The sequence below is a fragment of the Siphateles boraxobius genome, unplaced genomic scaffold (genome assembly GCF_051911475.1).
Source record: "Siphateles boraxobius isolate OS27281-9 unplaced genomic scaffold, OSU_SipBor_1 189, whole genome shotgun sequence".
In the NCBI taxonomy this organism is placed as follows: Eukaryota; Metazoa; Chordata; class Actinopteri; order Cypriniformes; family Leuciscidae; genus Siphateles; species Siphateles boraxobius.
In genome coordinates, this window is record NW_027508798.1 from 421221 (window position 1) to 441686 (window position 20466).

Below are 20466 nucleotides of genomic sequence, written 5' to 3' on the forward strand. Positions count from 1 at the left end.
TACCCTCTGTGCTTCAGTTACTTATAGCACTTCGGTTCTTTGCAACTGGGAGTTTCCAGTCTGTAGTGGGAGATGTTTTCCACGTTCATAAGTCGTCCGTCAGTAGAGTTATTCACCGGGTTGCAGGGGCCCTTTGCCGTCATTTAAACCAAACCGTGACGTTTCCATCTGGTGTTGAACTTGATGTCATTCAAACCTCTTTTTTTCGGAAAGCGGGGTTTCCTCGAATAAGTGGTGTAATTGACGGCACACATGTCAGAATTCAAGCGTCCCGCACGCACGAAGATCAGTATGTGAACAGGAAAAATTACCATTCTGTTAATGTGCAGTTAGTGTGTGACCATCTGTGCAGAATAATAAATGTCGTTGCATCGTGGCCAGGGAGTACACATGACTCTAGGATTTTGACAGAGAGTAAGATCGGGAGAGATTTTGAAGCTGGAATGCACGGTGGTCTTCTGCTCGGTGACAGTGGTTACCCCTGCCGACCATGGCTCATGACGCCCTTCATGAATTGCCTTAACGCTGCGCAGGCATGTATTTAATAATGTTACAGACAACTAAGATGTACAAATTATATCAACTTGATATAAAACTGACTTGAAAAAAAAATCCTCTTTACTAACTTTAAAAAAACATAAACTGAACGTAAAAACATAGGCCATATGTTGTCTAACTTATTGATATTTTTTTGTGTATTAAAATGTATTTTGACTTGTTGATAATTATGGTTATTCTTTGGTCCTGTAGGAAAGATACAACAGTGCGTTGACTCACACAAGGTCGATAGTTGAGAGGACGATCGGACAGCTTAAACGGAGATTTCACTGTCTCCACAGTGAACTGCGCGTTGAGCCTCCAAGGGCTTGCAAAATTATTGTCGCCTGCGTTGTTCTTTTTAACATGTCCAAGATGTATTCTGCCTTCGAAGAGGAAGATGAGCTCGAAGAAGAGGGTAATGAAGCAGAAGAGGCTCATGAAGCAAATCTTCTGCAGCAAGATTTCCAACAGGCTGGATTTGTTGTCAGAGATGCCATCGTAAATGCATTCTTTAATTAGCAGGCCTAGTATGACCAATAGTTGTAGGCTAATATTTAAATATATATATATATATATATTAGCAGCAGTAGTAATATTATTAATAAAATGTATTATTAGCCTATTACAATAATTATTATTAATGTTAATGATACAATGTATATAGTAGGTTAGCAGTTGCAAGTTAATGTAATGATTTATAAATTATAATTTATAGGCTAGTGTTGTTTAGTATTAATATTTTATAAATATATTAGCTATATTGTATTTTGCTATTATTATTGGAATTTTGTTAATATATTTGTCCTTGTAATTACATAAATAAATACAAAACTTTTCAGATATGTCATAAAATGTATTTATAATAATATATTTATTCGTCAAGTGATGTTATTGTTATTTTCCCTTCACTTTGTAGTTGCAACAGTTTGTTGTTAAGAATTATGTTGTAAAGGTCTTGATTTTCCTTCTCCTTTTTAATTTTTTCGATCTCCAATTGCAGCTTTGTTTTTTGTAGCTGTAGGACGTCTCTCTGCAGTTCCAGCACTTCTTCTCTTGTAGAGGCTGGAGAGGGTAGTTGCGTCTTTCTGCAATTCACAAGTGTTTTGGAGGAATTATGAAATATAATATAATAAATAATATTGGGGCTGTTCTAAGTCAAATTAACAAAACTAAAATAATTGTTAACTAATAAATAACTCACTTTGTTGCCTGGTTTGGCGTACTGCTGGCGCTCTGTCGGTGTTGCTTTGATTGCTGGAAAGGTCTAACGCGTGAAACAAAGAAATACCAATCAAAATTTATATTTATATACAAATAAAAATATTTTATTACGCCTGTCGTGATTTTCTTATCGTTTATCCCCATAGAGATACATTTTATTTAATTTAAGACAATAATGTTCTCTCACTCCGTGTTACATTCCTCTGGTTGAGTCACTTCACTCTCTAAGCCGCCAGGGATGCCAGCCAGGACAGGTGAGTCCGCCCCAAGGATGTCTTGGACCAGTTTAGTTGTCTCTGATAATTCTGTTGGCGGTGGTCCTCCACCTACAGTTTTGTTAACGTTAGCTCTCGGTGCGTGCGAAGAAAATAGAGAAAAAACTAAGAGCGTTTTTTTTCTTACCAGTTTTGTTGGACTCCCTCTTATGAATGCTTATTTCTTTTTTTGCCCCCACAGAGATGTTTTCATATTTTTTAATTACCTCTGAAACCGTCCTCTTTACTCCTAAGTTCCGTGCATTAATTTTCTCGGTTATTTCCTCCCACTGTTTATTTTTTTTGCCAGCAGTTATGACGGGATTAAATTTGCTTCTTAAAATTCCTTTTCTTTTCCCATATTCATCTAGAAGAATACACTTCTCATCCTCAGTCCAGTTTGGCTTTCTTTTTTTGTTTTCCTTATCCATTTCTTTAGGCTATTCGTTGTTTTAAAGCTCCTAGGTTAATGTGTATAGGAGCGTATCTATGGCAACGATAGATTTTTATAACGGCAAACCTGGATCGCTGCCGTGAAACACTTAACGGTTTCCCTTACCTAAGAGAACTCATTAAGGGATTATATGCAACACCCTTAAATCATTCCCTTAGTTAAGGGGAAATCACGCCTTAAGTCCCACACTTAAGGGAAAAACTTAAGGTGCTTTATGCAACCGGGCATAGGACATTACAGTTCAAAAGTCTCTTGTTGCATGTGATGTTGAGTCGAATCTCGTCCATTTTGTTCAACAGCGACTGTACATTGGCAAGGAAAATGCTGGGTAACGAGAGCCTATGTGGTGTTAGCTTTAGCTTAGCTCTTAGTCCTCCGCGCTTCCCCCGCCTTTGTTTACGATCTCGACGCCGCCTGCGAGCACTTCCGCCCGGCCGGGCAGGGTGCATAGCCTCGGGTGTTCTGGCGATCTCAGGAAGCAGTCGAAGGTTGTCCATAAACCTGTTGGAAGTTCGCGAACCAATATCCAAAAGCTCGAATCGGGTGTACGATGTGAAGGCACAACTGTTCTGCACGAACAGACCCGAAATGAGCAAGAAAAAAAAATAAAGCAAAATTGCAGAATCTGGAGAGACCACGAGCCTCGCGATGTATTCGCGCCGCCATCTTGATCTACATCTGTTGTTCAGTCCACCCCTGTCCTCTTCACTCTTCTCTTCTGTTTAATCCTCCACTCTCCTCTCCACTCCACTCCTCTTTACTGTCCTTTTCAATCCTCTGCTGCCTTCTCTTCTCGCTAACTTTTCCTCCACAACAAACTCAATAAGATCAGAACCAAATCTGCAAATGGGAAATATTGTGCATTCAGGTGAAAGAAATCTAGATGTTTGACACTACTAGCTAACTAGCTTTTGACAAATCACTCACTATATACTGTACAATACTATATGCAAAAACAAACTATGCATAATATATAGTATGTTTAGATCTTACATAACATTTGTATTTTTCATTATTGTGTACAGTCTGATATCCAATATTGCTACATATCATTTTTGTGTGGCCAGTCATGCCACAAGCTAACTAGCTAAAATTTTTCTGAACCTGAACGTATCAACCGGCCATGTAGCTAATTGCTAACAGTAGTTAACATTTAGTGCAGCCTTTAGTTATCCTTACTAGCGTACTATCTGTCTGACATGAAAAACACTTCAAGGTCCACACCAGCCTTCATACAAGTGTGTTTCTAATGATTCCTCGCTCCAAACATATCCCTGTAGCAGCATTTATGCTCATGTCTATTTCTTTAACTAGCAAGTCAAGTTGAAATTGTTGAATTTCTCAACTTCCGGTCGAAGCAAAATAGACATATATGACACATACCTCTCGCAGAGCATAGGATTCTGAGCATTTAAAAAAAAAGTCAGTCTCTACCCCATTCCTGTGAGGAGTAATGGCCCTTTAAAGAAACCACCGAAATTAGCTAAAACAGCTAAAGCTAGCTAAGTAAACTAGTAGAGAATGAATGCTGATGCTACAGGGATACGTTTGGGATGAGGAATCATCAGAAATATACTTGTTTGCAGACTGGCGTGGTCCTTTCAATTAATTACCATTACAATAACCATACCATTATTTTCGCAAAACGCTGGGGCAGACCTACCGGTATTCACTAAACTAACTGTCACTTCCCACAGACAATGATGAGCAGCTTCAAAATCCGTTGGTAACCGTTAGTTTGTTGTTCCAAACTCATTCAAAATACTAAGATCATGGGTGTGTGTGTAAGTGTGCCATGATGCTAAATATGCAGCATGTTTTTTAGAATTTTGAGTTCTGAGCCTGTTGATAGCCAACTAGTAGTGAAATCATCACAGATTCATTGATTTTGGCTGGATTTTTATAATTTTTTCTGTGGAATGAGTATACTGTTTAGTGAAAAGAATGGCATATCGACTGATGTCATAACTTAGGGTAATAGTTGATTGCTAATGAAGTAAAGATGAAAATATTGGAAAAAAGTGAGAAAACGCCTACTTTTTTGCATTAAATTGATGCAAAATCATGTATAAATGTGTTTTAAGAGTTATTTTTTCAGTGGATGTTGTCAGCACATGTGTTCTGTGTATCTGGAATGCATTTATTGACAGCCTACCCAATCCACTGAGGATTTAAGGAAAAAAATCATTTTTCACATTTTTGTGATAAAAAATAAAGGGTGCATACATTAAATTTTTCCAGATATTTCCGGCAGAGCAGAACCTCCAATTATTGGTTCTTAGGGTCAAAGTTAACAGAAAAAAACACAAATAAAAAGTCTGGCAGACCATGTCAGGTTCAACCCATTTTTGAGACTTTGGCTCCCCGACTACAGACATACATGCTGGTTGTTTCAATTAAGTGATGCAAAGAAAACCCAATCTTCCCATAACGGGAGTCGAACCCGGGCCGCCTGGGTGAAAACAAGGAATCCTGACCGCTAGACCATATGGGATCTTCCTTCTGCCTGGAGAAGACCCTTTTACTTTTAGTGTGTGACCGTCCCCTTTAAGAACATGGGAATGATCCGAAGGGATTGTTTACTGAATTCAATTTCATCAGGCTGAACAGAGGGAGCTCTCATTTGCCTCACGAGGGGGTTCAGTTTCCTCCCATTCTTGCGATGGTATAATAGACACTACAAACTGGTCGTAAAGCAAGGTCCTTGTGACAGTACTCAAGCAATGCATTTTAAAAGACGCATAGTATTGTATGGTAACCGTTATCCTACAGACAAAGCAGCCTATTGTTGGACTGTCAATTTTTTATACTTCTCAACCAATCCAATAATAATAATAACAAAAACTATGGGATAATAAAACGGCTAAGGGCTGACAACATAATAAAAGAGGCAGAGCGAGCCAGCCAGGAGTCGAACCTAGAATCTTCTGATCCGTAGTCAGACGCGTTATCCATTGCGCCACTGGCCCACTGATCAGGTGTCCGTGAGCTTACACGCCACCTGTTGGTGTTCGACTGGGCAGAGGCCTGTGATGACATCTACTTTTTCTCATGCTATTAACAGACCTGGAGCCAACATCAGGAAGGGGTCAGATGAGGGGCCTGCTACAAAAACCTTCAAGATGGAGGCCTCACAGGTTGGGGATCTCAATTCTCAATTCAAATCTTAAATATAATTTAAAAATTTTAATGTACAGGCTTTTTTGCATGATGTATATAATAGTGATTTACAGTTGGTTTCAATTATACCTGATGTGGTTGATGCTTGGGATTATTTCAAATCTATCTTTCTAGAAATTTGTGATAAACATGCTCCTTTACGTAGATTTCGGGTGAGAGGTAGAAATAATCCTTGGTTCAATGAATCCGTCTCTAATCTTATTAAGCAAAGAAACGTGGCTTGGTCTAAAGCAAAGAAAACAAATGGTGAGGAGGACTGGTCTCAATATAGATTATTACGAAATAAGTGTACAAAATTAATAAAAAGTTTGAAGAGTCAGTATTATTTAAACCTGATTAATGATAACATGAATTGTCCTTCTAAATTTTTGAAATTAATGAAATCTTTTATAGGATCAAATACATCCACTAATCTTCCAAAAGTTTTAAAATTGAATCAAAGATTGATTACAGACAAGGCTGATATTGTTAATACGTTTAATAGTCATTTTATTTCAGCTGGTTTGATAACAGACAATTCGTTGGTCCTTGATGAACAGAGAACTGATGAGTTGACTAATAGTGAATCAGATTTATTTTCTTTTGCCCCTGTCTTGCCGTCCCAAGTTTATAAACTACTCCGAAATTTAGACTGTAAGAAATCAGGTGGGTCTGACCAAATTCAACCAATTTTTTTAAAATTGTCAGCAGATATTATTGCCGAACCTATTGCATCGATTTTTTATTTGAGTCTATCCACTAATGTAATTCCGCCATCTTGGAAATCGGATAGGGTTATGCCTTTATTAAAAGGAGGCGATCCTTCTGATTTGAATAATTATCGTCCGATTTCTAAATTAACGGTTTTAGCAAAAGTTTTTGAATCTATTATAAATGATCAATTGAAAGAATATCTACTTAGTCATAATATTTTGAACGCATTTCAGTCAGGATTTAGAGCGGGCCATAGTACGATAACTCCTACTACATTAGTCACTAATGATTTAATTACTGCTCTCGATAATAGACAACATTGTGCGGCCTTATTTTTTGATTTGACAAAAGCGTTTGACTTAATGGATCATGTTTTACTGTTACGGAGGCTTAAAAGTGTTGGCCTCGATAATTCGGCTGTGAGTTGGTTTAAAAATTATTTATCGGATAGAACTCAATGTGTTGCTGTAGATAATTACACCTTATCCTTGGTAATAGTCAGGAAGGGTGTCCCGCAAGGTTCTTTATTGGCACCACTTCTTTTTTCTATTTTTATTAATGAATTGGGGCAGGGAATACAATCGGCAAAGCTAAATTTTTATGCTGACGATACAATTATTTACTCCACTGCATCCTCTGTGTCTCAGGCTATTGAAATTCTTAAGGATTCTTTTTATACTTTTCAGCTTACTTTGTTGAAACTAAAATTAGTTTTAAATGTAAATAAACGTAGCCGTTCTATGTCTACTGTTATGCCTATTCTGACTATTGAGGGTTTAAATATAGAAAGAATACCAACTTATAAATATTTAGGAATATGGAATGTTTCTGGAATGTTTTATATGTGTTGTGTGTTTGTGTGTGATTTGTAGTGTGGCCATCTTGGCCAGGACTCCCTGGAGGAAGAGATTTCTTTTAATCTCAATGGGACCTTCCTGGAAAAATGAAGGAAATAAAATAAAATAAATGTTAAGTTGTGGTGTTGTTAGGATATTACTACAGAGCCTGTGACAGTTTCTCAGTGGAAGAACTGGGATCCAGGCCCATAGGCGTCTGCAAAAAACTTCTTTAAAAACCTTTGAGATGCAGGCCTCACATGTTGGGGATCTTATTGTTTTTGTTTTCATGGCAAGTTGTGGTGTTGTTAGGATATTCCTCCAGAGCCTGTGACAGTTTCTCAGCGGAAGAACTTGGAACTGGGATCCAGGGCCAGAGACGTCTGCAAAAAACTGATAAAAAAAAACTTAGAGATGGAGGTCTCACATGTTGGGGATCTCAGTTTTTTTATTTTTATGGCAAGTTTGTGGTGTTGTTAGGATATTCCTACAGAGTTTGTGACAGTTTCTCAGCGGAAGAACCGGGATCCAGGGTAAGAGACGTCTGCAAAAAACTGCGTTAAAATCCTTTGAGATGGAGGCCTCACATGTTGGGGATCTCGGTTGCTTTGTTTTCATGGCAAGTTGTGGTGTTGTTAGGATATTCTTACAGAGTCTGTGTCAGTTTGCCAGGGTCAGTGATGTCTCCTCTCCTGGAGGAAAATACAAGTATTAGTGGTCTTGCTGCAAAATCTGGTAGAGGCCACACCCAGGCTTGAGGGCAAGTCATCAGCAGACCTTCCCTGGTGGTCTAGAGGTCAGGATTCGGCGCTCTCACCGCCGCGGCCGGGGTTCGATTCCCGGTCAGGGAATGAGCTTTTGCCCACTACCGGCGGTCGTGATTGTAAAATGGCGAACTACGAACTCAAGCGCTGACGCCCTCGTCGAGAAGCAGGGCCAAGGAAATGTTTATGTGTGAAAAAGAACTCCTTCGAGCCGGAGTTGAACCAGCGACCTAAGGATTGCCAACCTGCCACCTACAGTCCTCCACTCTTCCAGCTGAGCTATCAAAGGCACACTGATTGGGGACAGAACCTCAACATATCAGGTTGCTGAATCTCCGCCACCGGCTAAAACTGCTACAGACATACATGCTGGTTGTTTCGATTAAGTGATACAAAGACAACCCGATCTTCCCATACCAGGAACATTTTACTTTTAGTGTGTGACCGTCCCCTTTAAGAACATGGGAATGATCCGTAGGGATTGTTTACTGAATTCAATTTCATCAGGCTCATCAGAGGGAGCTCTCATTTGCCTCACGAGGGGGTTCAGTTTCCTCCCATTCTTGCGATGGCATAATAGACACTACAAACTGGTCGTAAAGCAAGGTCCTTGTGACAGTACTCATGCAATGCATTTTAAAAGAAGCATAGTATTGTATGGTAACCGTTATCCTACTGACAAAGCAGCCTATCAGACTGTCAATTTTTAATATTTCTCAGCCAATCCAATAATAATAATAACAGAGACGTCTGCAAAAAACTGCTAAAAAAAACCTTAGAGATGGAGGTCGCACATGTTGGGGATCTCAAATTTTTAGTTTTTATGGCAAGTTTGTGGTGTTGTTAGGATATTCCTACAGAGTCTGTGACAGGTTCTCAGCGGAAGAACCGGGATCCAGGGTAAGAGACGTCTGCAAAAAACTGCGTTAAAATCCTTCGAGATGGAGGCCTCACATGTTGGGGATCTCGGTTGCTTTGTTTTCATAGCAAGTTGTGGTGTTGTTAGGATATTCCTACAGAGTCTGTGACAGTTTGTCAGTTTGCCAGGGTCAGTGACGTCTCCTCTCCTGGAGGAAAATACAAGTATTAGTGGTCTTGCTGCAAAATCTGGTAGAGGCCACACGCAGGCTTGAGGGCAAGTCATCAGCAGACCTTCCCTGGTGGTCTAGTGGTTAGGATTCGGCGCTCTCACCGCCGCGGCCCGGGTTCGATTCCCGGTCAGGGAATGAGCTTTTGCCCACTACCGGCGGTCGTGATTGTAAAATGGCGAACTACGAACTCAAGCGCTGACGCCCTCGTCGAGAAGCAGGGCCAAGGAAATGTTTATGTGTGAAAAAGAACTCCTTCGAGCCGGAGTTGAACCAGCGACCTAAGCTTTTGCCCACCACCGGCGGTTGTGATTGTAAAATGGCGAACTACGAACTCAAGCGCTGACGCCCTCGTCGAGAAGCAGGGCCAAGGAAATGTTTATGTGTGAAAAAGAACTCCTTCGAGCCGGAGTTGAACCAGCGACCTAAGCTTTTGCCCACCACCGGCGGTCGTGATTGTAAAATGGCGAACTACGAACTCAAGCGCTGACGCCCTCGTCGAGAAGCAGGGCCAAGGAAATGTTTATGTGTGAAAAAGAACTCCTTCGAGCCGGAGTTGAACCAGCGACCTAAGCTTTTGCCCACCACCGGCGGTCGTGATTGTAAAATGGCGAACTACGAACTCAAGCGCTGACGCCCTCGTCGAGAAGCAGGGCCAAGGAAATGTTTATGTGTGAAAAAGAACTCCTTCAAGCCGGAGTTGAACCAGCAACCTAAGGATTGCCAATTTGCCACCTACAGTCCTCCGCTCTACCAGCTGAGCTATCGAAGGCACACTGATTGGGGACAGAACCTCAACATATCAGGTTGCTGAATCTCCGCCACCGGCTAAAACTGCTACAGCCATACATGCTGGTTGTTTCGATTAAGTGATGCAAAGACAACCCGATCTTCCCATACCGGGAGTCAAACCTGGGCCGCCTGGGTGAAAACCAGGAATCCTGACCGCTAGACCATATGGGATCTTCTTTCTGCCTGCAGAGGGAGCTCTCATTTGCCTCACGAGGGGGTTCAGTTTCCTCCCATTCTTGCGATGGCATAATAGACACTACAAACTGGTCGTAAAGCAAGGTCCTTGTGACAGTACTCATGCAATGCATTTTAAAAGAAGCATAGTATTGTATGGTAACCGTTATCCTACTGACAAAGCAGCCTATTGTTGGACTGTCAATTTTTAATATTTCTCAACCAATCCAATAATAATAATAACAGAGACGTCTGCAAAAGACTGCTAAAAAAAACCTTAGAGATGGTGGTCTCACATGTTGGGGATCTCAAATTTTTTGTTTTTATGGCAAGTTTGTGGTGTTGGTAGGATATTCCTACAGAGTCTGTGACAGTTTCTCAGCGGAAGAACTGGGATCCAGGGTAAGAGACGTCTGCAAAAAACTGCGTTAAAATCCTTTGAGATGGAGGCCTCACATGTTGGGGATCTCGGTTGCTTTGTTTTCATGGCAAGTTGTGGTGTTGTTAGGATATTCTTACAGAGTCTGTGTCAGTTTGCCAGGGTCAGTGATGTCTCCTCTCCTGGAGGAAAATACAAGTATTAGTGGTCTTGCTGCAAAATCTGGAAGAGGCCACAGCCAGGCTTGAGGGCAAGTCGTTAGCAGACCTTACCTGGTGGTCTAGTGGTTAGGATTCGGCGCTCTCACCGCCGCGGCCCGGTTTCGATTCCCGGTCAGGGAATGAGCTTTTGCCCACCACCGGCGGTCGTGATTGTAAAATGGCGAACTACGAACTCAAGCGCTGACGCCTTCGTCGAGAAGCAGGGCCAAGGAAATGTTTATGTGTGAAAAAGAACTCCTTCGAGCCGGAGTTGAACCAGCGACCTAAGCTTTTGCCCACCACCGGCGGTCGTGATTGTAAAATGGCGAACTACGAACTCAAGCACTGATGCCCTCGTTGAGAAGCAGGGCAAAGGAAATGTTTATGTGTGAAAAAGAACTCCTTCGAGCCGGAGTTGAACCAGCGACCTAAGGATTGCCAACTTGCCACCTACAGTCCTCCGCTCTTCCAGCTGAGCTATCGAAGGCACACTGATTGGGGACAGAACCTCAACAGATCAGGTTGCTGAATCTCCGCCACCGGCTAAAACTGCTACAGACATACATGCTGGTTGTTTCGATTAAGTGATGCAAAGACAACCCGATCTTCCCATACCGGGAGCCAAACCCGGGCCGCCAATCCCCGTAATGATTAGGCGATTTCATCACATGTGTTGAAGTCCCACCTGCAACTTATTTGACGGGGTCCAAATAGGCTGTCCGTGGTCAATGCATTAATAGGTGATATCTCATAATTACAATGGTTTTATGTGGTCAAACCTACTGTAAACCACACTGATGTACATTAAAGCTAATAATTATGCATAATTAGCCTAAAAATGGGCTGTCCACGGACAGCAATTAGGGCACCCGTCAAATAGGTTACAGATGGGATGCTGTTTTTGACTGTAACGCACTTAACGGGGTACTACGGACCCCAATCTTTTTCGGACCGTCTGAGGGGCCACAGATTTCAAATCGGAGCCATTCGGAGCTATTGGGACCGTTGCGTGGGGATGTCTACCAAACGCCTATGAAAATGAATGGGATAAGTTGCACGTGTCAGTGGCTCCCGCGCGGCCCCCGGGGGTCCAAGGGGCCCCAAACTCTACAAAAAGTTGCGTCACGTGGCCCTCTGCGACAGACAGAGCGGGCTAGGTCGAGACATGCCAAGTTTATTTTTAGCTATTTTTTATGCACCTCTCTGTCTCCCATTGATCTCTATGGGAGCATGTGTCTGCAAGGGTTAATTCAGCAGTTAGGATTAGACGGCCTCGATACTCTGGGGCCCGATTCGGGGGCCCGTGGCGGTCGTCCGTGACCAATCTCGAGGTCCTGCGACCTTTTGACTCCTTAGGGCGACTGTTTATTTGACGTCCCACGTGCAACTTATTCCATGGGGCTGTTGGTGGCCAATTAGCGCGAAAAAAGGTCAGAGGGACGCGGAACTCTAGAACCCGTCCCCGGGGCCCGTGACGAGACCCGCGTGTCGGTTTCGGGCCGATCGGCCGTTTCCTTCAAAGCGTTTGGCTGAAACACATACTTAGAACCGATCTAGAACCACCAAACCCGTGATCTAGAACCGGGGGCCCCCGGACCACCGCCGTGCCGAATTTGGGGCCGCTGCGACCTTTCGATCCCTTTTGGCCTCTGTTTTTTTGACGTCCCACGTGCAACTTATTCCATGGGGCTGTTGGTGGCCAATTAGCGTGAAAAAAGGTCAGAGGGACGCGGAACTCTAGAACCCGTCCCAGGGGCCCGTGACGAGACGCATACGTCAGTTTCGGGCCGATCGGACCTTTCTGTCCACCCTTTTTTCGGCCAAACGAGGAGTTTTGGGCACGGAACTCTAGAACCTGTCCCCGGGGCCCGTGAAGGGACGCATATGTCAGTTTCGGGCCGATCGGGCGTTTCCTTCGAACCGTTTTGCTGAAACACATAATTAGAACCGATCTAGAACCGGGGGCCCCCGGACTACCGCCATGCCGAATTTGGGGCCGCTACGACCTTTCGACCCCTTTTGGCCCCTGTTTATTTGACGTCCCACGTGCAACTTATTCCATGGGGCTGTTGGTGGCCAATTAGCGCAAAAAAAGGTCAGATGGACGCGGAACTCTAGAACCCGTCCCAGGGGCCCGTGACGGGACGCATACGTCAGTTTCGGGCCAATCGGACCTTTCTGTCACACGTCCACCAAACACCTGTGAAAATGAATGGGATAAGTCACACGTGTCAGTGGCCCCTGTTCGGCCCCCGGAGGTCCCACGGGCCCCAAACATTGCGTGCCGGGCCCCCTCGGGCCCCCGTACGACATATCAGGAGGACAAGTCTCTAGAACTCAGGGCTAATTTTTTTTCCACATTTGTTCAAGTTTCTCTTCAAAGGCCACTTGCACTCATAGTCAGCTCACAGACTGGCATTCCCTCTTGAAGGGTCAAACTGAAAACACACTCGGAACCGATCTAGAACCACCAAACCCGGGATCTAGAACCGGGGGCCCCCGAACACCCACTGCGTCGAGTTTGGGGCCGCTGCGACCTTTCGACCCCTTTTGGCCCCTGTTTTTTTGACGTCCCACGTGCAACTTATTCCATGGGGCTGTTGGTGGCCAAATAGCGCGAAAAAAGGTCAGAGGGACACGGAACTCTAGAACCCGTCCCAGGGGCCCGTGACGGGACGCATACGTCAGTTTCGGGCCGATCGGGCGTTTCCTTCGAACCGTTTTGCTGAAACACATATTTGGAACCGATCTAGAACCACCAAACCCGTGATCTAGAACTGGGGGCCCCCGGACCGGCGCCGTGCCGAATTTGGGGCCGCTGCGACCTTTCGACCCCTTTTGGCCCCTGTTTTTTTGACGTCCCACGTGCAACTTATTCCATGGGGCTGTTGGTGGCCAATTAGCGCGAAAAAAGGTCAGAGGGACGCGGAACTCTAGAACCCGTCCCAGGGGCCCGTGACGAGACGCATACGTCAGTTTCGGGCCGATCGGACCTTTCTGTCCATCCTTCACCGAGCACATGGTCCAATTAATGGCAGCCCTCTTGCACACACAGAAAGACATATGCTCAGTAGAACCAAAGCGAGGAGATTTTTGCACAAAAAAATGATACACTTGGAACCGATCTAGAACCCTGCGATCCGGGATCTAGAACCTGGGGCCCCTCGACTACCAGGGCGGCGAATTTGGAGGCGGTGCGACCTTTCGATCCCTGTATTTCCGCCCTCCCACGTGCAACTTATTCAGTTTAAACTTCACAGGCGCTTCCAGGTCAAGGGGGTGTTTTTTGGCCAAACGAGCAGCTTTGGACGCGGAACTCTAGAACCCGTCCCAGGGCCCCGTGACGGGACGCATACGTCAGTTTCGGGCCGATCGGGCGTTTCCTTCGAACCGTTTTGCTGAAACACATACTTGGAACCGATCTAGAACCACCAAACCCGTGATCTAGAACCGGGGGCCCCCGGACCACCGCCGTGCCGAATTTGGGGCCGCTGCGACCTTTCGACCCCTTTTGGCCCCTGTTTTTTTGACGTCCCACGTGCAACTTATTCCATGGGGCTGTTGGTGGCCAATTAGCGCGTAAAAAAGGTCAGAGGGACGCCGAACTCTAGAACCCGTCCCAGGGGCCCGTGACGGGACGTACGTGTCAATTTCGGGCCAATCGGACCACCGTCCACCAAGTACCTGTGATATCGCATTGAATAAGTTGTACGTGTCACTGAACCTCGTTCGGCCCCTGGAGATGCTAGGGGCCCGAAACTTTTTGGAAAGCTGCGTCACTCGGCCCCGGAAAGCACACAGAGAGGGGAACGTCTAGTCACACAAAAAAACCACTTGTTGCCCAATGTCCACAGAACACCTATGAAAATCAATGGGATAAGTTGTACGTGGGACGCTTTGCCGTTTGGCCCCCGGGGGCCCTGGCGGCCCCAAACTTGATCTGCCTGCTGTCACTGGGGCCCAGAAAGACCCTGGGGGATGGAGAAAGCTGAACCATGTGTGGATCAGGCCGAACCACCGAAACGCACACTTGGGAACCACGTAGAACCTTGAAACTAAGGATTTCGCCCCGGGGCCCGCTGGGCTGCCCTCACGCCGAATTTCGAGGCCCTGTGACTTTTCGGCTCAGAGTTAGAGACACAGTGACTTGAGACAAAAAACAGGTGGTTAGGGGTCAAAATAGGCACTTCGTGGTACTGAGGAAGACTATGGTGAAGTTTAGGTGGTCGGGGGACCCCATAGGCACTTCGTGGCAATGAAGAAGAAAATAGGTGGTTAGGGGTCAAAATAGGCGCTTCGTGGTACTGAGGAAGACTATGGTGAAGTTTAGGTGGTTAGGGGACCCCATAGGCACTTCGTGGCAATGAAGAAGAAAATAGGTGGTTAGGGGTCAAAATAGGCACTTCGTGGTACTGAGGAAGACTATGGTGAAGTTTAGGTGGTTAGGGGACCCCATAGGCACTTCGTGGCAATGAAGAAGAAAATAGGTGGTTAGGGGTCAAAATAGGCACTTCGTGGTACTGAGGAGGACTATGGTGAAGAGTAGGTAGTTGGCGGACCCCAAAAGCACTTGGTGGACTCCCACGTGGTGCAATGGCACCCCCAGAGGCGTCCACAGAGAGCCTATGCTAATATATGCTAATCTCGGCCACTTTATATGCGATTTTGGAAAAGTGACACGGCACCACTGAATAAGCAGCTCGTGTCGTCCATTTCGAGCACGCGGACCTCGAAGTTTCGGTGCTGACAATGGCAACTTAAATGAATGGGGAAAATACCACGTACAGCTTGACTTCCCTTACTACGAACTCAAGCGCTGACGCCCTCGTCGAGAAGCAGGGCCAAGGAAATGTTTATGTGTGAAAAATAACTCCTTCGAGCCGGAGTTGAACCAGCGACCTAAGGATTGCCAACTTGCCACCTACAGTCCTCCGCTCTTCCAGCTGAGCTATCAAGGGCACACTGTTTGGGGACAGAACCTCAACATATCAGGTTGCTGAAGCTGGATTCGGCGCTCTCACCAAGGCGGCCCGGGTTCGATTCCCGGTCTGTGAATGAGCTTTTGCCCACCACCGGCGGTCGTGATTGTAAAATGGCGAACTACGAACTCAAGCGCTGACGCCCTCGTCGAGAAGCAGGGCCAAGGAAATGTTTATGTGTGAAAAAGAACTCCTTTGAGCCGGAGTTGAACCAGCGACCTAAGCTTTTGCCCACCACCGGCGGTTGTGATTGTAAAATGGCGAACTACGAACTCAAGCGCTGACGCCCTCGTCGAGAAGCAGGGCCAAGGAAATGTTTATGTGTGAAAAAGAACTCCTTCGAGCCGGAGTTGAACCAGCGACCTAAGCTTTTGCCCACCACCGGCGGTCGTGATTGTAAAATGGCGAACTACGAACTCAAGCGCTGACGCCCTCGTCGAGAAGCAGGGCCAAGGAAATGTTTATGTGTGAAAAAGAACTCCTTCGAGCCGGAGTTGAACCAGCGACCTAAGGATTGCCAACTTGCCACCTACAGTCCTCCGCTCTACCAGCTGATCTATCGAAGGCACACTGATTGGGGACAGAACCTCAACATATCAGGTTGCTGAATCTCCGCCACCGGCTAAAACTGCTACAGACATACATGCTGGTTGTTTCGATTAAGTGATGCAAAGACAACCCGATCTTCCCATACCGGGAGTCGAACCTGGGCCGCCTGGGTGAAAACCAGGAATCCTGACCGCTAGACCATATGGGATCTTCTTTCTGCCTGCAGCAGACCACTTTACTTTTAGTGTGTGACCGTCCCCTTTAAGAACATGGGAATGATCCGAAGGGATTGTTTACTGAATTCAATTTCATCAGACTCATCAGAGGGAGCTCTCATTTGCCTCAAGAGGGGGTTCAGTTTCCTCCCATTCTTGCGATGGCATAATAGACACTACAAACTGGTCGTAAAGCAAGGTCCTTGTGACAGTACTCATGCAATGCATTTTAAAAGAAGCATAGTATTGTATGGTAACCGTTATCCTACTGACAAAGCAGCCTATTGTTGGACTCTCAATTTTAAATATTTCTCAACCAATCCAATAATAATAATAACAGAGACGTCTGCAAAAGACTGCTAAAAAAAACCTTAGAGATGGAGGTCTCACATGTTGGGGATCTCAAATTTTTTGTTTTTATGGCAAGTTTGTGGTGTTGGTAGGATATTCCTACAGAGTCTGTGACAGTTTCTCAGCGGAAGAACTGGGATCCAGGGTAAGAGACGTCTGCAAAAAACTGCGTTAAAATCCTTCGAGATGGAGGCCTCACATGTTGGGGATCTCGGTTGCTTTGTTTTCATGGCAAGTTGTGGTGTTGTTAGGATATTCTTACAGAGTCTGTGACAGTTTGTCAGTTTGCCAGGGTCAGTGACGTCTCCTCTCCTGGAGGAAAATACAAGTATTAGTGGTCTTGCTGCAAAATCTGGTAGAGGCCACAGCCAGGCTTGAGGGCAAGTCGTTAGCAGACCTTCCCTGGTGGTCTAGTGGTTAGGATTCGGCGCTCTCACCTCCGCAGCCGGGGTTCGATTCCCGGTCAGGGAATGAGCTTTTGCCCACCACCGGCGGTCGTGATTGTTAAATGGCGAACTACGAACTCAAGCGCTGACGCCCTCGACGAGAAGCAGGGCCAAGGAAATGTTTATGTGTGAAAAAGAACTCCTTCGAGCCAGAGTTGAACCAGCGACCTAAGGATTGCCAATTTGCCACCTACAGTCCTCCACTCTTCCAGCTGAGCTATCGAAGGCACACTGATCGGGGACAGAACCTCAACATATCAGGTTGCTGAATCTCCGCCACTGGCTAAAACTGCTACAGTAGTCGGGGAGCCAAAGTCTCAAAAGCTCAATAAAATGGGTTGAACCTGACATGGTCTGCCATACTTTTTATTTGTGTTTTTTCTGTTAACTTTGACCCTAAGAACCAATAATTGGAGGGTCTGCTCTGCCGGAAATATCGCGAAATTTTTTTTTGGCCATTTTAGTGTATGCCCCCTTTATTTTTTATCAGAAAAATGTGAAAAATGATTTTTTTCCTTAAATCCTCAGTGGATTGGGTAGGCTGTCAATAAATGCATTCCAGATACACAGAACACATGTGCTGACAACATCCACTGAATAAATAACTTTTAAAACACATTTATATTTATTTTGCATCAATTTAATGCAAAAAAGTAGGCGTTTTCTCACTTTTTTCCAATATTTTCATCTTTACTTCATTAGCAATCAACTTTTACCCTAAGTTATTGACATCAGTCAATATGCCATTCTTTTCTCCAAACAGTATACTCATTCCACAGAAAAAATTATAAAAATCCAACCAAAATCAATAGATCTGTGATGATTTTACTACTAGTTGGCGATCAACAGGCTCAGAATCTCAATAGAATTTTAGGCTACTCTCAAAATTTTGAAAGACATACTGGATATTTAAAATCGTCATGAAACGGAAGTTGAGATTGTCCTTTTTTCCTTATTGTGACGTATATCCGAGTGAAACGGCTTCTGAAATTGGATAAGAAATGTAGGGTGGGGCTTGATTTCGTCCTTCTGGAATTAATTGGATCGTTGGAGGTTGGGCATTGCTAACAAAATGGAGGCAGATTTGAATGCCAGTTTACAGTCTGTTGTGGAGGATTTCTCTCCACCGGACTCACCACCGTTACCCTACCATGAAGCATTTTTAATTGAGGAAACCGACGATGAGAACGAGGACGAGCAGCCAAATTTTCCGTAAGGAATCACCCCATATTTATATGAGCCTCCTGTGAACCAAGATGAGGCGGCTGATAGTCATGCCCTCTAGTAATAGATTTTGACCGGAAGAGAAGAGAAGTCGTTTCAAGGGGGGAGGGAAGGGTAACGTATTTGATTAAAGATTATAAGGGTACATGAATTAAAAAAAAATAATGAAGTGCACAGATAAATCCTTTATAATAAACACTACAATATTACATATAAAAATACGAATGGTAAAATTTGATTTCATGATGACTTTAACATGGTTGTTAATGTCCACATTATTAAACATCATGACCTAGGCATCTTTTTAATTTCAACATAACCCTGTTCTCCCTATGGAAACACAAGAAATATAATACAGCAAAATGACTTTCATTATTTTATTGCCTCAGATGACAACTATTACAACTTTAACAGAACAAAATAATTTAACATAACTTAATTAACTAGGTGCAGGTCCCTGTGAGGTGGGATAATCAGGAGGGTGGCACACTGCAGATACTGCTCTGGGGACAGACCTTCACCCTCACCAACTGAGGAGACAGCAAACAAGACCGGCAGGGTGGGTTATACAGCTGCGCGATAAAAGATGCACCCCCCCCCCCCCCCTTCTCTCTCTCTAACACACACACACACACACGTGGCCTACTTACGTGTCCCTGTCTTCAAGCGCAAGTTCAATCCTTGAACATCTGTTGGGGTCCCCGGTGCAGAGACATGCAATGCCACACTTCACATTGGCTCTTGCACAGGAGCATCCTCGGGCACACATGCTTTTCTTGCAGCGGCAGTATTTGCTGTGTTTGAGTTCGGAAGGTTTTGCCTCTTTCAGCATCATGGTTGCCACCAATTTTCCATTGACAAGTTGTCTCCCAAAATCAGAGGCAGCTGGGTAGGTTGGCTGAACCATGTGTGCCCGCTTACACACAGCCAACTGATGCAGGGCTCGGCGAAGATGTAATAGGAAGGCATCTTCAGTTGGTGGAAGGCAACGCATGTCTCCTTTGATGCTCACAAAGAGATGGGCTCGCAGTGCATCTAGAGTACCACCAAAGTCACTCCTGTCATAGATTGACACCATGTATTGCCGTGCTGCTGTTATAACCTCTTCCTGAACATCCAGGCTTTCCTCAGGGTCACCGTACCTGCACAGCGGTAGAAGGTCTGTCAGGTGTTTAATAGCAGTTGTGTAGGCCCGCCTTTTTCCTCTTCTGTACAGATAGCTCACTGTGTCACATCCAGTAAGTATGTAGGTGCTGAGGAGAAGGGATGTAAGATCTGAAGCTGCAACATCATACTTCCTCGCCAGAGCTGCTGTGATGGCATGAACAGGCAGGAAGTTATCCATCGTCTTCACCCACAGCTCCTGCAGCCCATCCATGTGTGTGATGTAGTACATGCACATCATGATCACATATGTGTCAGTCGCAACCACGACAGCCCGTTTGAGGTGCAGAATTTGAACTGAGTAGGCAATGTGAGCAAACATCCTGGTATCTGCCTCCTCATGTTTCTCACAGGAAAGTTCTGGAAGCTCAACCTGACAATCCGCTGACAAGAGTACAGTGCGACCAGGATCACAAAAGATTCCACCAAGAATAAGTGTGCATCCTGCAGGAAGTGACTTGTTCTGAGCTGCCCATGCTTCCCCCATGTAGTTCAACAGATTAGCTTTATTCACTGGATTGTGAATGAAGCCTTTCCATTCAGGTATAGGGAGAGTATCATGTGGCTTGTACTCCTTCATTTTGCTGGGGCAGGTCTTCATCCTCTTCTCTCGTTCCTCCCCTTTCAGACTTTCATTAGGGGAGACATCATATCGATCACCAACAAAGTGGATGCAGTCACACTTGTCTGGTAGGATTCCAAGGAGCTGCCTCAGGTACTTTCCTTGCAGTTCATGGAAGGTGCTGCTCCCAAGATGTTGGTAATGTTGAATGAACGCCATGGCATCTACTACCATTATAACAGGCTTGTCAGACGGCGGTAGTTTGTCCACTTCCCCCCATGAGCTGCCAAGGGCTGTCTTGATTGCAGCCAGGTAGTCTGCCTTGTTTCCTTTACGCATTGCATAACTTTGGTCAAGGGACGGATCTGGCTCAAACAGGGAGGCTGGGCAACTTGTCCATT

At 44.9% G+C, this 20466-nt stretch overlaps 1 long non-coding RNA gene and 11 other non-coding genes across 12 annotated transcripts; 2 read left to right on the plus strand and 10 right to left on the minus strand.

Moving 5' to 3' along the window:
• Positions 1-1372: 1372 nt before the first annotated feature.
• On the minus strand, positions 1373-2093 carry LOC143741335 (uncharacterized). Its single transcript, XR_013205011.1, has 3 exons — positions 1949-2093; positions 1742-1804; positions 1373-1625 (listed from the first exon to the last, which is right to left on the minus strand). It is a non-coding gene; the product is annotated as an uncharacterized LOC143741335 (long non-coding RNA).
• Positions 2094-5365: 3272 nt separating this feature from the next.
• trnar-acg (transfer RNA arginine (anticodon ACG)) lies at positions 5366-5438 on the minus strand. The gene has a single exon. It is a non-coding gene; the product is annotated as a tRNA-Arg (tRNA).
• A 2519-nt stretch (positions 5439-7957) lies between these two features.
• Positions 7958-8029, plus strand: trnae-cuc (transfer RNA glutamic acid (anticodon CUC)). The gene has a single exon. It is a non-coding gene; the product is annotated as a tRNA-Glu (tRNA).
• Positions 8030-8144: 115 nt separating this feature from the next.
• On the minus strand, positions 8145-8231 carry trnay-gua (transfer RNA tyrosine (anticodon GUA)). Its single transcript is given in 2 exon segments — positions 8145-8180; positions 8195-8231. It is a non-coding gene; the product is annotated as a tRNA-Tyr (tRNA).
• An 865-nt stretch (positions 8232-9096) lies between these two features.
• trnae-cuc (transfer RNA glutamic acid (anticodon CUC)) lies at positions 9097-9168 on the plus strand. Its single transcript has one exon. It is a non-coding gene; the product is annotated as a tRNA-Glu (tRNA).
• A 547-nt stretch (positions 9169-9715) lies between these two features.
• On the minus strand, positions 9716-9802 carry trnay-gua (transfer RNA tyrosine (anticodon GUA)). The gene is given in 2 exon segments: positions 9716-9751; positions 9766-9802. It is a non-coding gene; the product is annotated as a tRNA-Tyr (tRNA).
• A 119-nt stretch (positions 9803-9921) lies between these two features.
• On the minus strand, positions 9922-9993 carry trnae-uuc (transfer RNA glutamic acid (anticodon UUC)). Its single transcript has one exon. It is a non-coding gene; the product is annotated as a tRNA-Glu (tRNA).
• Positions 9994-10975: 982 nt separating this feature from the next.
• Positions 10976-11062, minus strand: trnay-gua (transfer RNA tyrosine (anticodon GUA)). Its single transcript is given in 2 exon segments — positions 10976-11011; positions 11026-11062. It is a non-coding gene; the product is annotated as a tRNA-Tyr (tRNA).
• Positions 11063-15446: 4384 nt separating this feature from the next.
• Positions 15447-15533, minus strand: trnay-gua (transfer RNA tyrosine (anticodon GUA)). Its single transcript is given in 2 exon segments — positions 15447-15482; positions 15497-15533. It is a non-coding gene; the product is annotated as a tRNA-Tyr (tRNA).
• A 500-nt stretch (positions 15534-16033) lies between these two features.
• Positions 16034-16120, minus strand: trnay-gua (transfer RNA tyrosine (anticodon GUA)). Its single transcript is given in 2 exon segments — positions 16034-16069; positions 16084-16120. It is a non-coding gene; the product is annotated as a tRNA-Tyr (tRNA).
• A 119-nt stretch (positions 16121-16239) lies between these two features.
• Positions 16240-16311, minus strand: trnae-uuc (transfer RNA glutamic acid (anticodon UUC)). The gene has a single exon. It is a non-coding gene; the product is annotated as a tRNA-Glu (tRNA).
• A 944-nt stretch (positions 16312-17255) lies between these two features.
• On the minus strand, positions 17256-17342 carry trnay-gua (transfer RNA tyrosine (anticodon GUA)). The gene is given in 2 exon segments: positions 17256-17291; positions 17306-17342. It is a non-coding gene; the product is annotated as a tRNA-Tyr (tRNA).
• Between the last annotated feature and the right edge of the window lie 3124 nt (positions 17343-20466).